The sequence below is a fragment of the Numenius arquata genome, chromosome 6 (assembly GCF_964106895.1).
Source record: "Numenius arquata chromosome 6, bNumArq3.hap1.1, whole genome shotgun sequence".
NCBI classification, from domain to species: Eukaryota; Metazoa; Chordata; class Aves; order Charadriiformes; family Scolopacidae; genus Numenius; species Numenius arquata.
Genome location: NC_133581.1, coordinates 23739688 through 23755303, shown reverse-complemented (window position 1 = coordinate 23755303; position 15616 = coordinate 23739688).

The window sequence follows — 15616 nt, the reverse complement described above, 5'->3', positions numbered from 1 at the left end:
CCATGCTTAATTACGGGTAAATTACTGTAAGGGATATTTAAAGGTGGTCAGCAAAGAACTTTCTAAAAACTGTAAAACTGTAACCTTTTTGTTTCTTTACACTGACTACAGGAAAAACAAAAGGCCTTTTTTTTTTTTTTTTTGAGTAAAAGAGTTCCTTTCTCCTCCCACATTCCTCCCTCTCCCCTCACTTAATCTTACCAACCTTGTCAGGTCTTGCTCAATCTCTTACTGAAGACAGGTGTGGCCCCTTTTCTTGATCATGCACTGTACACAGGGGCAGTGAGATGACAAATCTCAAACAATTGTTTCCTTCTCCAGTTGATTCACTGCTTGCAGAGGTTAAACAGGAACTGAAAAAAAAACATAATGACCTTTTATTGAAAAAATTCTTTCAGTTATTCAGCCTTTTACTTTCTTTCTGTGGGATGTCACTATCTCCTATTCTGTCATCATGAAGTTTTCTAGGGTAGATAAGGTCTTAATACTTTTTACACTTTGTACTTTTAGTGCTTAGAAGAACAAAATCTAGTCAGGGATTACTTTTTCATTTAGGGTTATGTCTGTAAATCATGTGGCCTGCACACAGCACCTGCAGAGGGTTGAATATGTAGCATATGTTCTCTGCAGCTTGATTTGATTTAGCTTCCTGTGCTACAAACAAATGTCACTTGACAAAATGTCACAAAACGCAGTTGTGTCCACACCTTGCAAGTCTAGCAGAGGACAGTTAGCTGTGAATGTTGGAAGAGAGTTAAAAATCTTCTGGGATTGCAGTTGAAATCTCCTTGAGGGATAATTCCAGGTCCAATGATACCAGAAGATAACTGAAACCATGGATATTCTAAGGATCAAATGATATCCTTCAGGATATATGTGAATCTCCCCAGAGAAATCAACATAAAAGATATATAAGTAAAATTTTATTATCATTGGAAAATAAGAAACTATCAGGATATTTGGCTTCTGTATGTTTGGTTTTGGTTGGGTTTTTTGTTTTGTTTTTTTCTTACTGTAGGAACTAAGTAGAGAGTGGGAAAATTACTTTAACATAGATCAATAGTTCTCAATTCTTATATGTTGGATCACACAATTTAGCTCAAGTCCTAAAAAAGTGAAAGATAAATGTTTTCAAAAGCTTCTTAATTATGTGGTTGTAAGCTATTTAAAGTTCTATTTCCACGAAAACCATGTAACAGATATGAATAAGGAACTGTTTAACACAGTCTGTTTTCATAATGAACAGATCTTTGGAGATACATAATTTTGGAGGTTTAGGTTGTATTACTGCATCGGAATACTGATGTAAGTGCTATTGTGTGAATAAGATATTGCGTGAATCGCTATTACTGTATCTACTTATACCTGATATTTCTCAAATAGCTATAATTTTTTTTTCATACAGGCCCAGTTTCTGTTGGTTTATTCTGGCTAGAAATCTGTCAGTCTTTGCTCTGCAGCTGATTAGAAATGTTCATATGCCTAATTCATGCAGCTCAATGTTTGTGGCAATGACATCTAGCTGAGAGGAGAAGTCAACATGTAAGGTGGTAACCTCATAAAGCATTCTTTCTAAATCTGTAAGAGTTCACCTCTCAACACTTAAATTGAACAGAGGAATTAGCTACATCATAGTCCAGATTCAACCTTTGAACAATCACAGTTCATTGACTTCATCAGAATTACTGCAGGGTTAACTTGGCCCAGTTTCTCTCATCTTAACAGAGGAGTGACCATGGAAAGGTTTGGCATTTTCTGCATTATTTGCATAGCAAATTGTTCAGATATTTTTTCTTAGGAGTAGGCCATTTGGATATCTGTTTTCTTCTCACACACGTGACATGTTTTCTTCCCAACAATAAGAATATGGCATCCCATATTTTTGCTCTCAGTAGCAAAAGCAAACCCATGGCCAGTGTTCTTGCTGGTAACTGGATGGCCACACACTTAAGTTTCACTGAATTTCACTGAATTTTTTAGAGTTGGAAGGGACCATAAAGAACATCTAGTCCAACTCCCCTGCTGAAGCAGGATTGCCCAGAGCATGTCAGAGCATGTTACTCAGGACTGCATCCAGGCGGGTCTTGAAAATCTCCAAAGAAGGGGACTCCACAACCTCCCTGGGCAGCCTGTTCCAGGGCTCTGTCACCCTCACCGTAAAGAAGTTTCTTCTCATATTTGAGTGGAACCTCCTATGTTCTAGCTTGTGCCTGTTGCCCCTCGTCCTCTCACTGGCAACCACTGAAAAGAGTCTGGCTCCCTCCTCCTTCAACCCACCCTTTAGATACTTATAAGCATTGATAAGGTCTCCCCTCAGCCTTCTCTTCTCCAGGCTAAAGAGTCCCAGCTCTCTCAGCCTTTTTTCATAAGGGAGATGCTCTAATCCTTGAATCATCCTCGTTGCCCTTCGCTGGACTCTTTCCAGTAGTTCCCTATCCCTCTTGAAGTTAAAGAAACCCTTTCCCTTCTCTCCACGAGAGGGCAGCGTTGCTAACGGCATACTGAGATGCAGCACTGTGCCTGCACTCGGAGGCTTTTTTAGCTGTTACTCTGTAGATAACTATTTGTTCTGCAACTTTTGTGTGTGTAATAGAGAAACCTCTTTAAAATGAAACACAGAGGAAAATGTTTTCTCTTTATAGGTATTTTACAACCTATCATTTTCCCTCTCGCACTAAAATCTGGGGAAAAACATATTAATCACCCCAAGTGCCTTTGCTCAGATTTCTGATATATGCAAGAACTGAAGAATATCCATGTAAAGATGATAAGCAATTTTCCCCCAAGCTTCTGAGCATTTTTTCTCATTTGCCCAGCATGTAAACCCCTATCCTTGCTGGCAGTACATAGGACACTTGAATCTTTTATTGTGGATGTCATCAAAGGAAACAGCCATATAAAAGAAGGTCCTCAGGTCAAATATCAGTTAAACCCTAAGTTTCAGAACTCACCTCATACTAGGAGTTGGAGGGAGTCTCTTAGAAACCACTGGCGTCCCTAAAATTTCACCAGCTCTGCAGGGGCACATTTTACAGACCTTTAATTTAAACTTGCATATTTTTGAATAGAATGTGTGTCTATTGATGACGTCAATAAACCGGTGACATATATCAGAACTTAATACAAAATTGACTTCACTGAGACTAGGCTTCCTGCTGTGTATCCCTGCCTTTACAATGGTAAAAGAACTGTCTTTGCTAATAAATGCTTGGTTGCTTCTCAGAATGGAAAGCTGGGAGCTAGGGAATTTGGTCTGTAGGCCAAATTCTCATTTAAGGATCACTGGCAGAAGTTAAGGGAGTTTCCCCAGCAAGAAAGTTAGGCTTGTAAGAGCAGTGGTCTCTGAGGAAACTTACATGAGGTTCTGTGCTTCTGCAATTGTACCAATAAAAAAAAAAGAAACATCCTGGCATTCAAATTCCAATGAAGAAAATTTGGTCCATCTAATTTACATTGAAGGAAGTCACAGCCACTGGACTGTTGAAAGTGTCAGAGGTCTTTTAGGTTAGAAAACAAAAATATTGAATATATTATACTCTGTGTGCATACACTGAGTGAACAGAAAAGCATTATAAAATGCTGCTTCTTCTTGTTGCATGTGGGATTTAGACAGCATGATAAGCTCAAATGACACCTCCTCCCACATAATATTTTGTACCTTTGGGGTTTTTTTCTGATTCTAAGAAAGATATCTGAAGAAATCAATTAGCTGTACAGTAACATATGATTACAGTATATACAGTAATATATGATACAGATATTATTAGCTGTTCCAATCCCCCTGCCATGGGCAGGGACACCTCCCTCCAAGCCCTGTCCAACCTGGCCCCAAACCCCTCCAGGGATGGGGCAGCCACAGCCTCTCTGGGCAACCTGGGCCAGGATGCCATTGGCCTTCTTGGCCACAAGGGCACATTGCTGGCTCATGGGCATCCTGTTGTCCACTCAATTCACTTTATCTACTCCTTTATTAGCATATTAAAATAATTCTGAGAGGTAAGATGGGATCTTGTTTGTTTATTTTAATTTAATTTTTTACTTTTTTAATTTATAATTTATTTAAGTTTATTATAATTGCAAGATTACATATCTTGCCATTTTCTGTTATTCCATTTTAATTATTATGGCAATCAATGTACCTTAATAAAGCTTACTATTGTATAATACACCAGATCAGCCCAAGGGCCTTTTTCAAGGACTGATACAACTCCAGAACAAAGGCAATATTTCTATTGAATGTTTTGCTTAGTGTAAACAAAACTAAATACTGAAGATCCTTTAACTACCTTACATAATTTGTTTCTTTCTCTAGTTACTGTATCACTTTCCTTGTAAATTAATGACATCTGAAATGCCTAGTTCAGCTTCCTTTGTACAGCTAAACCTTCATTATTTTCAATCAACCTCTCTTTATATATCTTTAAATATAATATATTGTCTTTTTTGCCCTTGCATTTTATTTTGCATATGAAACAGCTATGTAACTACCTCAGCCTAGAATCCTTTCTAAAAAAAAAAAGAAAGTGCTGCAGAGACATGGAGATTGTGACCTAACTTGTCTGCATGTTTACATATTCTTTCCTTTGCTTCAAGAAGGGTGATCCTGGAAACTACAGGTCAATGAGCCTCACTTTTTTCCTGTACAATCATAGCATGAGTCTTGGAAGCCATTCTGGGCACATAAGGAGAAAAGTGACAGGGAATACACATCATGGCATTTGTCAATCTGATTGTCTTCTATAATTAAATGACTGTGTGGAGACAACAGTGCATGTTGCCTACTTTGGCTTTAGCAAAGCTTTTCACACAATCTTCCACAGTATTCTTGTACCAAAATGACACTCAGTCTAGACAGATGGACTACTAGATGGATGAAAAGCTGTCTGGATCATCAAGCTCAAAGAACAGTGGTTAATGGTTTGTACTTCACCTGGGGGCTGATTACAAGTAGAGTCCCTCAGGGGTCTACTCTGGGACCTATGTTTTTTTCATAACTTTATCAATGATTCAAAGGATTTGACAGAATGTGTCTTCTGAAAATGTGTCAGCGACACGAACCTGGGGGGTTGTTGTGGACAGGGGTGCAGTTGATAGCTTAAAGGCAGCCTTGCTGTTCAGAAGGACCTAGCATTAGGTTAGAGGAATGGGTTTACAGAAGCCTCAGCAAATCCAGCTGGGACAAATGCCGAGTTCTGCAGCTGGGATGGACTAATCCCTCGCAATAGTAAAGGTTGAGAACTGACTGCATAGAGAGAACACTGCTGGAAAGGACCTCAGGGTCCTGGTGAACAATGAAGAGAAGTTGAGAAAAACTTATTCAGCCTGGAAAAGTCTTAGGAGGGCCTAGTAATAGCTTTTCTGGCTATAAATAAATAGGAGGTTTTATCTATTTATATAAATAAAAGGAGGTTACCAAGAAGACAGAGCCAGGCTTTTTACCAAGGTGCATTGTGAGAGAATGAGAGACAATGGCCACAAATTGAAATATGTGAGATTCTGACTAAGGAAAAGAAGTTTCCCCTTAAAGGCAATTAAACACTGAAACAGGCTGCCCAGAGAGCCTCTGGGATCTTTGTCTTTGCTGACCCAACTGGATAAATCCCTGAGCAACCTGGTCTGAATTCATTGTTGACCCTGCTTTGAGCAGGTAGTTGGACTACAGGACCTCTGAGAATATAAATGATTGTGTGAAACAGGAGATAGTTGAAAGCCTCTTATTTTAAAAATGTTACATGGACAATAGTCTCTCCTGAACATTGAGAGATTTGAAAACCCCTTTGTATTGTTTCATGGTTGTACTCAAAATTAAAAATGGAAGATACGTCTTTGGAAATGCAAAATATTGATGTGATATCATCACCTGGTTAGTATAATGCTATTTACAATGCAGCCACAGAAGCTGAGTGACTTGTTAACACCTGTGTTTCACCATCACAGAAGGACTAGGATGTAAGTAAATGCCTGTAACGAAGTATTTATCATACTTGTGCAGTGAGATAATACAGAGAAGTGTTTTATTACATGGAGGTGGGATTGGCACCAGCAGTAACAGCTGTCAGTGTGAGGCTCCCCAGAAATCCAAAAAATGACCATCATTCCATTCAGTGTTCATATTTTTGCAAAGAGCTTTTACTTCATGCTTCAAAAGAATAGAGCTATAAATTAAGCAGAACAATATGTATTCGTATTTCTTCAGAAATACGGTACATAGCGTGCTATATGGCTGATTATAAATTAGGAATAAAAACCCAGGAGAGAACCACAACAGAGACGGATAAAACAGTGAAAGCTGATGGAGAGAAAATAAGTGTCTGGAGAGCACAAAACATGAGACATGCATAGAGTGAAAATCTAGTAACACCCAAGAAGCTTAAAAAGAACAATCTGCAGATTTTGTGTTATACCGCTGTGAAGACCAATACAGGGAAGAGGAGACTGGAACCCTAGTAGAGTGGGAAATATGTGCCTCTTGCAGGCATTAGATGACTTGTGGCAAAGAGCTTGCCAGCATTACAAAACATAATAGAGGCGCAGCCCCGGGGTCTGCACTGCCGCCTGCAACGCTGGACCTCACATACCAAACACCTTCAGCTTTTGATCTCTGCAACCATGTTACTCAGCATGGACTGCTTTTATGAGAAAGTATCTCCACTTACACGCAGTGACGCAGGGGCCTTTTGGTGATATTTCCTATCATACTAGGTAGATTTCAGCTTTGAGATTTGTGGACACAGTTTTTTCCTATTTCTGCTTGCTCATCTGTAAAATGCACAAAGATCTGTAATATACCTCGAAGATGGTATGACAATTACCATGAGCAAGAGACCTGTTCAGACACTCATGATAACACAGCTGTAGAGCACTCTTTCCTGGAAGGATGCTATTCCTCTAAGTATATCCTTAATGTGATGAGGTCATATTTGAGCATGTGTGTCTTCAGAACTGCCCATTCCAATGCAATGGCCTCTCTTTACATTATTAGGCCACTGTAGCAGTGACATTTGTGGTTGTCTAGCTTGAGAAGGCAGTAACTGGATATAAAATTGCATGCATTAAGGACTCCTGTGGCATTCTGTTTGCAAATACTTCCAACACACAACTTCACTGTAAAATGCTCTTAGAGTTTTGGAGAGTTAGAATTTGACCCAAGAATGGCATTTCCTCTTATAATATACTGCGTCCAGACTTGTGTACAGTTGCTCCTTTGAGGACAGATTTCAAAACTCCAGAATGAGATCTTCCCTTTATTATACGGTGCTTTTTAAATACTATTGTTCTCCAGAGGAAGAAACACTTCTCCAGCTTCTGTTGTAACCTTAATTTCAAGGACAGTCTTGCAAATGTGCATGATTCAGTTTGAATATTTGCTCTCCCTCAGGCATGTGCATCCAGCTTAGTGTGTCAAAAATATGCCTTTTTTGACCCTACCTAATTTAGCCTTAGAATAAATGTCATAGTCTGATATTTCAGATCTGCTCTTCTTTTAAAATGCACTTTTACAAATATCTGCAGCCAAAGTCCAAATCCTCAGATGCTAAAAATCAGCATTGCTCCTTTGAGTTAGTACGACTATGTCAACTAAACAACTGCTCCAGTGGGTATTGAATGTAACCTAGAGAGATGCACTAATTTTACAGTGGTGTGCAAAGAACCCAATTTGCACAGTGAACGAGTATGTTTAGAGAACAGAGTTATGTAATTCATCTATTTTGGGGATTAGCCATCCCTGAAGTTCTGAAAAAGGTAACTGGGTTGGACTATTTATAGAGTCGGTTCCTATAGTTACAGCACAGATGCTAGCACGGAACAAAAACAGTTAGCTCTAACCAGCTCCTCAGTGCATCTTGATAAATTCATAGTCTCACAAATGTTTATAGGTCTCCCAGATACAAAGAGATTTGGGGGTCTAGGATGCTACTATTGCCCCAGCATCTGTCCGCACATTTGTATGCCCTGTTTCCTATTAGCTTCTGACTATGCCTTTGGTTTTCAGGTCATTTGTGTTACAGAGATATGCAGAGACTCCTTTTAAAGGAGTTTCCCAATGTATGATAGAGGAGAGGGGGCAGTAATCTTGCAAAAACTAGTGCAGTAATTGCTTAATTATTTTGAACTTTAATTTCACAAGGCAGCTAGGGATGATGGCTCATAATCCTTCCTTTACATGATTCTCTGTTTTCTAAGATGCATTTGTAGGATCACTGTAAAACTATGAAGCCAGTTGTTACTGCTACAGGATGATAAGTGTGCATAAGTATTAATGAAAAAATACAATTGATACTCAAAGAGTTCAGAATCTTGAGGTCATACAGGATTGTACAACTTATAGGAAGGGAAGGAACAGTTTGTGGTAGGTTAGTGTAGGTTTGGGCTGCTTCTTATAGATTCTGCTTTTTCATAAATAAATATTTGTCTCTATATAGTTATTGTTATCTTTTCTTAAATATTGAAAAACTGTCAATTGTTTTGATAGTGGGCAGTAAGAATAGGGCAAAGGAGACAAGAGGAGGAAAGTTATCTGGCTAGTGGAGAAAAGCCTGTTCCTAGCATATGGGTTACCACAGAAAAAAAATTGAGTTAGGGACAGGATTCTAGAGAGACGACCATTTCAATAAAGACTATGAAGCATGGAAAATGAAATGCCTTGCTTAGGCAGAATTGGTTAATTCTTACCTTCGCTAGTCCATCTTACGAGATAAGGAGATCACAATGTAAAACAAAGGATAGCAGAAAATGAGGGCAGAAATCTAGCATAGGTCCTTCACTACTCAGCATTCTATATTGTTATTCATGCACAGTGCAAGCTAAGCGATTTTTGATTTGTTCGTATCCTACCCCAAACTGGAGAGATTAAAAGGACAGTGTGCAGTGCATGAAAGTGGGGATATAGGCCTCTTACAAAAAGCCTAGAAAATGAAGAGTCTGAATTTCATATGGAAGAAGAGACACAGCCTAGGAATAGATTTCATCAGAGGCTAAACAGTTTAACAAGAAAAATTTTAAATTGAGATAGTCTGATTATCTTTGTGATAGAGGAGAAATATGCATGTCAGCAAGGAAGATCTAAAAGAGACATACTGACTAGTATAATCTATCTAATTCATTGAAACTACTGCTACAGTTAATAATAATTTATTGAAGATCATAGTAGAAAAGGCCAGGATGATATCTGTAGAGCCAAGGTCCGATTTTTTCTTATTTTGAATCTCACTGGCTCAACATAGAGACTGAAACCTAGAGAAACAAAGAAACAAAAGCAAATAACTGTTAAGCACTGAGACCCATACATCTTGCCATAAAGTGCATTTTCTCATAGACTACATTGTCAAATCCAACCAGAGAAAGAACAAAGTAAAAAGCAGAACTGGAAGTGACTGATGCTCAAAATGCATGTAAGGTGCTAGACTTCTTGGTGAACTGGATTGTGAGAATTACTATAAGAATTTCAAGTTACTACTGGTAGTTCAGAAAGCTCTAAGAAGAAAAATGAGTTTTGAGAAAATTACTGGTCAACATAGAAGGATTTAAAATATACATATAATCCCAATAAAATATCTGTATTTAAAGTGCCTTTTGAGTTCTGCAAAAGAAAATTAATTCAATAATTTCATTTTGACAACTCTTAATCATCCAGCTAATAATTTAGTTAAAACGATGGATTAAATAAAGCAGCAAAAATACAGAAAAAGTATTGTCCCTTTAGAAAATATAAACATATGTACAAACATATTAAGAGAATATCTTGAAGAAACTCCAGCTCAAAATATTTAACTACCGAGTTAATCTTCGATAAATCTTGTACCTAGAAGTTATCATTTAAAGGACGTTATTTCTGGCACAGGGTCTTTAATATATAACTTAAAACGCTTTATTTGCTGTAATTAATATATCAAATAATAAAAAGCTTCATGTAAAATACAACACTTTTTTTCCTTAATAAAATGATTATTTTAGGGTCTACATCTTCTTGCATGTTTGCATTGCACCTAGCACAATATTTTCTTTCAAAACACAAACAAAACAATGATTTTTGCCATTTCTCTGTATTTTCAAGTTGTTCAGCTGACTACGGACTACAATTTTTTCGGGACATTCACTGGATTGAAGGAAAGGTCTGAAAGGTCATCATTCATTTGTAAATTGTACTCATCATTCCCATGAGATTTCATCAAGCTCCAGATTGCTTACTTGGATGCTATCTGCTCATCTGCAGTGACTGCAAAAAATATGGGAATATGAACTTGAAATGTCTTTTCAGTAGAATGGATAGAAAAATATGTGGCTACCTGCATAAAACATGCAGACCTTCATTGTTCCATTCTGTATCATCCTGAGTCTTCATGGTTATTTTATGCAGAGCTAGCACATTCATTCTTACGACAGTTTTGTTAGGTCAAACCTGATACTCATAGATATCTGCTGTTCCCTACCTCCCACTTTCAGGATCAAGTGGACGCTAATATTTAATTACTCAAACCTTTTTTAGTAGATGTCTTAATTGCTTTTAAAATGATGATTTCATAGAGTGTGCATGTATGTGCCTGCGTGTGCAGATGTATGCTGACAAGAGGGTTCCTGTATCCTGAAGTCTTGAATGAGGTGCTTCAGACTGGAAAAGCAGAGGGGATGGACTTTAGACTCACCCCTGTTTCAATGTGAGATGCGTTTCCCTCTGGTATTACTTGTGCTCTCAAAACTGTTCTCCTTGTGTGGCTCGTCAGGGTTGCCATTTTGGTTTCAAGGATGACAAAAAAGAGCATGAGCCCTCATTACAGCTCCAACTACATCCATGTCATTAAAATGGAATTTAAGCCTGCACAAAGTATTTACAACCAGTAATAGGCCAATAAACACTCTGGACTATATATGACTATATATATGCCTGTATGTGCATACGCATAACTTAATTTGGTATTGATCCTCAAAATCCAATGACTCAACAGCAGTTTTGAGTACTGTACCAGCTTCCTATCTACTGGAAAAGATCATAAAGTACTGTATTGTTCATCATAGAAATGAATTCAGCAAAGCATTGACAGCTTGGCGTTTCAGTGTCATGAGGGCTAATATTCCACTAAGTAATTATTGACAGTAATTTACCAGATCTTTTAAATCTGAAGTAAAACCTATACTTTCACACACAATTCTATAAATATTTACATGTTTAGTTTACAATTCACTAACAGTACTTTAAAAATGTGCTAATATGTATGTGTTGACACTAACCACAGCTTTTCTTATTGTTCATGATGCACAATAACATTTTTGTTACTGACCACTGAAGTATGTCTCTGTAGAGACTAAGAGGTACCTCATCTTCATGACTTTCCTTAACAGCCATTTTAGCATTCCTCCAGGCTGCTCTGGGCTGTTTCACCAAGCTTCAGATTCTTCTCATGAGAAGGAGATGAGGTAAACAGGGATCTCCATTTAGGCTTCAAAACAGCCATGTAATGCTATGTGAAATTCTATGCAGCCATGGTATAGAGTGGCATGCAGAGAGCAAACACTCATACATTCATGATCATATCATCAAAGCCTGGTATGTCCATGATAGGTCAATAGAGAAATTCCATGATAAGCTGGATAGCTCTGATAGATATCGTGGCTAAGTTACATTGAGCGCAAAAGGGGGTGTCCACTCAGATCCTGTATAGGTTTCACTTAATCAGTGAAAACTCTAGAAATAATGTGGATCACAATTATCATTAAAATATCCAGTTTATCTCCCTAGGTAAGCAAGTGTACTTAAAGTCAGGTGACAGGGACTAGAATCTATCCGCTTCTGGTTTTTCCTCTGATCTTTTTCTCAGTGATGTTTGCATTTAATCCATCTTTGCCTAAATGTCCATAACCTAGAAACAAACATCATTAATATATACTTTCCCCAGAAAGAAATTAGGGAGATTCAGGAACATTGTGATTCTCAGATGAAAGATTTTATGTAACTGGAGAAAAATATACTGGCAAGCAATTATTTCCAAATTCACATTTGCCAGAAGCTGCTAAAAACACATTGTATGAAGCAGATTGGACACGAACTTAAACTGTGATAGGCCGTCTTTTGATTTTCACATAAGAGTCTGTCCTGTTTTTTATCTAACTGGAAACTGGTGTGTGGTTGAGGCTTCATCTAGCTGCAAAAACCCCAAAACCACCCAACATTGCTTACATAAATTACCAGACACGCTGCTGTGGTATTTGAAAAGCCACAAATCTTGTCAATCAAATGAAGTTCTAAAGAGTTTACTGACTGTCACTTTGGCTCTTCATTGTGTCAAGGCAGAAACATTCCTTGGACACATTTAGAAAGGTTGCCTCACCAATCATCCAGTGTCACCAATCACTTTGTTCCCTTGCTCAATGATCTACTAATATTCTCTTAGCCGTAGTTGCAGTTAGAAAGCATTTTATTTGAAACTACCCACTGGAACAAGCAAAGTGGAAAAAGCCTGCATTTGTAAATAGCACAGAAATAATCTGACTGCAGTATTTCAGCCTTAAATCTAGAGGATGAAGAATTCTGTAGGAATATTATACTAATACACCAGATTACATACTTGATTTGTGAATATATGCTTTAGTCACTTAAGAGTACAATTCTAGAAAGCTTTGTGTCCTCTAGCCATATTCCGGTAATGTACCCCAGGATGTGTTTAATTTCAAGATGCAGTATAATATTTGTCCCTGGCAGAATGAATAGAATATATAAAGTAAATTATAAAGAATTAAGAATTTTTAGAATATGGCCATTGTTCACCTACCTGGCTGTAAAATCTGTCTAATTGCTCTCTGCTTGTTTTCAGCCCTGGAGCCTGATTACATTCAATGGCACAAATTCAACATAAGGGGTACACCACCTGTAAACAAAGCAACACAGATTTTTTCATGCACAGTTGATTCAAGTATCTGTACAATCTATAAGGGAAGGTCAGGGAAGGGTAGGTCTCTGACTGATTAAGAAAAAGTCTTGTCAGATGAAAAGGCTGTGGTCAGCTCTTCCCTCCCACACTGTGATTCCAGCTTCCTCAGTTCTTCAACCATCCCCTTAATCTTCAGAAGTGCCATGTCCTTGTTTGATGTTTATAATGCCTTATGGCATAGAGAAGCCATTACTGTAATAAACTCTGGAGTATATTGCTATATTATCCCATTTCCAGTATAACATTCTATGGTTTTAGATAGGGATAAAAGAGAGTACTCAGCTCAAGGTTAGATCTAGCCTGAGACAGTTTGCTGGTGTACATGAAGAAATAATCACAAATTTGAACTACAATCTTCTAAGCATTATTGTATTTCAGCCTAAGTCTCATAAAAAGTTACCTGCTCTCACTTCTTCCTCTTCCAAAGGAAAATAAATTTCAGTATTGATAATGCAACATACACACCAATAGTTCACAATCAACTTCTGAATCAGTTGCCTTTGTCTGGTAGGTATCTGAAACATTTAAGGGTTTATAGTTTCTTGACTGCTCTATTCAGTTGCACCCACTGTTTCATGCATTAGCTCATTCATAGCCTGCTGTTTTCAGAACATGGAAACTCAGAATCCACTGTGTTTTCCCTCCTCTTATTCCAAAAGAAGCAAAAATTGTGTCCTGTAGGTCAGTCCTCATTTGTAGGCACTAGAAATAAACCCTCACTAGTAGAAGGTAATTTCCTAAGAAACTTGGGATTTTTTGTATTTATATTCATATTTATATACACAGCCTTATAGCTACAAAGGATCATAAAATGCCTTTTCACCGAGATAATATTTTTTCTTTCTGTCATAAGAGTTTATATACGGTTTTTTCACCATAGTGTCTATAAATTTGGCTAGTCTTAAGCCTCCTACTGAACAGCATTTCAGCAGCTGTTAGCCCTGGTTTCCTGGGTTCGGCTCTTCCATTAAGTAGTGCCCAAAAGAGATCCGATTTTTTTAAAAGGATGCTTAAGAAAAAGAAAAATTTGAATCTGAACATGAATTTTCATCTTTCTGAATCATTAAAAGAGCTCAATACCTTTTTCAGGTCATCATTACACAGTGGATAAGCTGTGTCCAAACAGAAATGTACACAATTGCAGTATTTTGTAAAAGAACTACATGAATTTGATCCATTATCTGTCATTCCTAGATTTGATATGCCAAGTTTAGCGAATACAGAGGACATGGGATAAGTTATTAGCAGTTGTATTTTCAAATACATCATTTCTGGATATCAGGGATAATAATCCAAATCAAATAAGTTATTTTTTCTGCATATACAGATAAAGCTATGCCAATTTTGAATTGCAATTTAAAGTTTCTTTAATTACCAACACAAGCTCTATTTGTTTGCAAATAGTGGGGTACGTATTTCATATTTTTATTATTTTGTTATCTTCACTCATCTGAGGAAAAGTGTAATTCTAATTTGTTGATTGTAGTTTTTCACAGGTGAATATTTTTAAAGTATCAAGTTTAGCCATCTTTGTTTGAGATTTTAGGTACAACCTATTTATTACCTTTGAATAAAAATGGCAATGAATAAGAAATCCAATTTCACAGTTTTGTTTTAAAGACTAGGAATGCAGCAAATAAGCCAGCTAAAATTACACCTTGTTTAAGGGCATCTGCACTAACATACTATAAGTTGTCTGAAGTGAATTAAGTATTTTCAACTACAACATCATACTCTGGTGTTTTCTCTGTCTCAGTTTTATTCAAAGCTCCAGCCTGGGGCCTCTTCCAGATTTACATGTGCATTGTAAGGGATACGACTGCAACTAAAAGAATAACTTCAGCAACTCAACCCTGCTAACACTCACTTTGCAATTCTTATTAATGGTTTATTGCCAATTTTTGCTACTGGTTCCTGCCAGTTTATATGAAAGCATAATTTTTTTGTACACAGACACTAGATGTTCTAATGCTTGTCCTGTAGTTATGGCTTTGCTGTCAGATGCAGATGCTAGAGGCTCCACACGAATGCCAGGCCTCTGTAAAAATACTGCCTCGAGGCTTTGCATTAAAGGTTTTGAATAAGTTTATTACGGTAAAATCTAAAAACCGGAGCCTTTCATTAGCAACAGTGTAGAGATTTTTCAAATCCTTTCTCTGGCATGTCATGCCCATTGTATGTTTTTAGTCACTAAAGCCTTCAGGTTAGTATTCCTAGTGACCACATCAGATACAAATCTCCTAACAAAACATATTATCCCCATAACCTCTGTATGCTTTTTTTTTGGTGTAGGTGGAAGGATATTGACAACTGGCAGTATAGCGTTGGAAGCCATCCCTACCCTGTTTTCTTGAACTTGTTTAAGTGGATTATTTCTTTATTTCTCAGTTTACTATTTACTGTGGGAACCATCACACCTCTTTAGAGCTTTTTGGAGTTTCAGGGTCTTCTCTTCCTTTCCCCATGAAAATACCACCTATGTAAATCAATATTATAAAATATCGCTTTTACCTCTTTCCTCTTTGTGAAATACAACAGGTATATAGCATAAATGAAAAAGCATCCATGGTAAAAGCAGTAATTGCTTCCAAATGGTTTGTTAAAATGTGCAGAGGTAAACTTTTTTTTTTTTTTTCTTGAGAAATATGCTGGAACTCAGAAGCATCTAAGGTAGGAAAAATATCTTGCAGCCA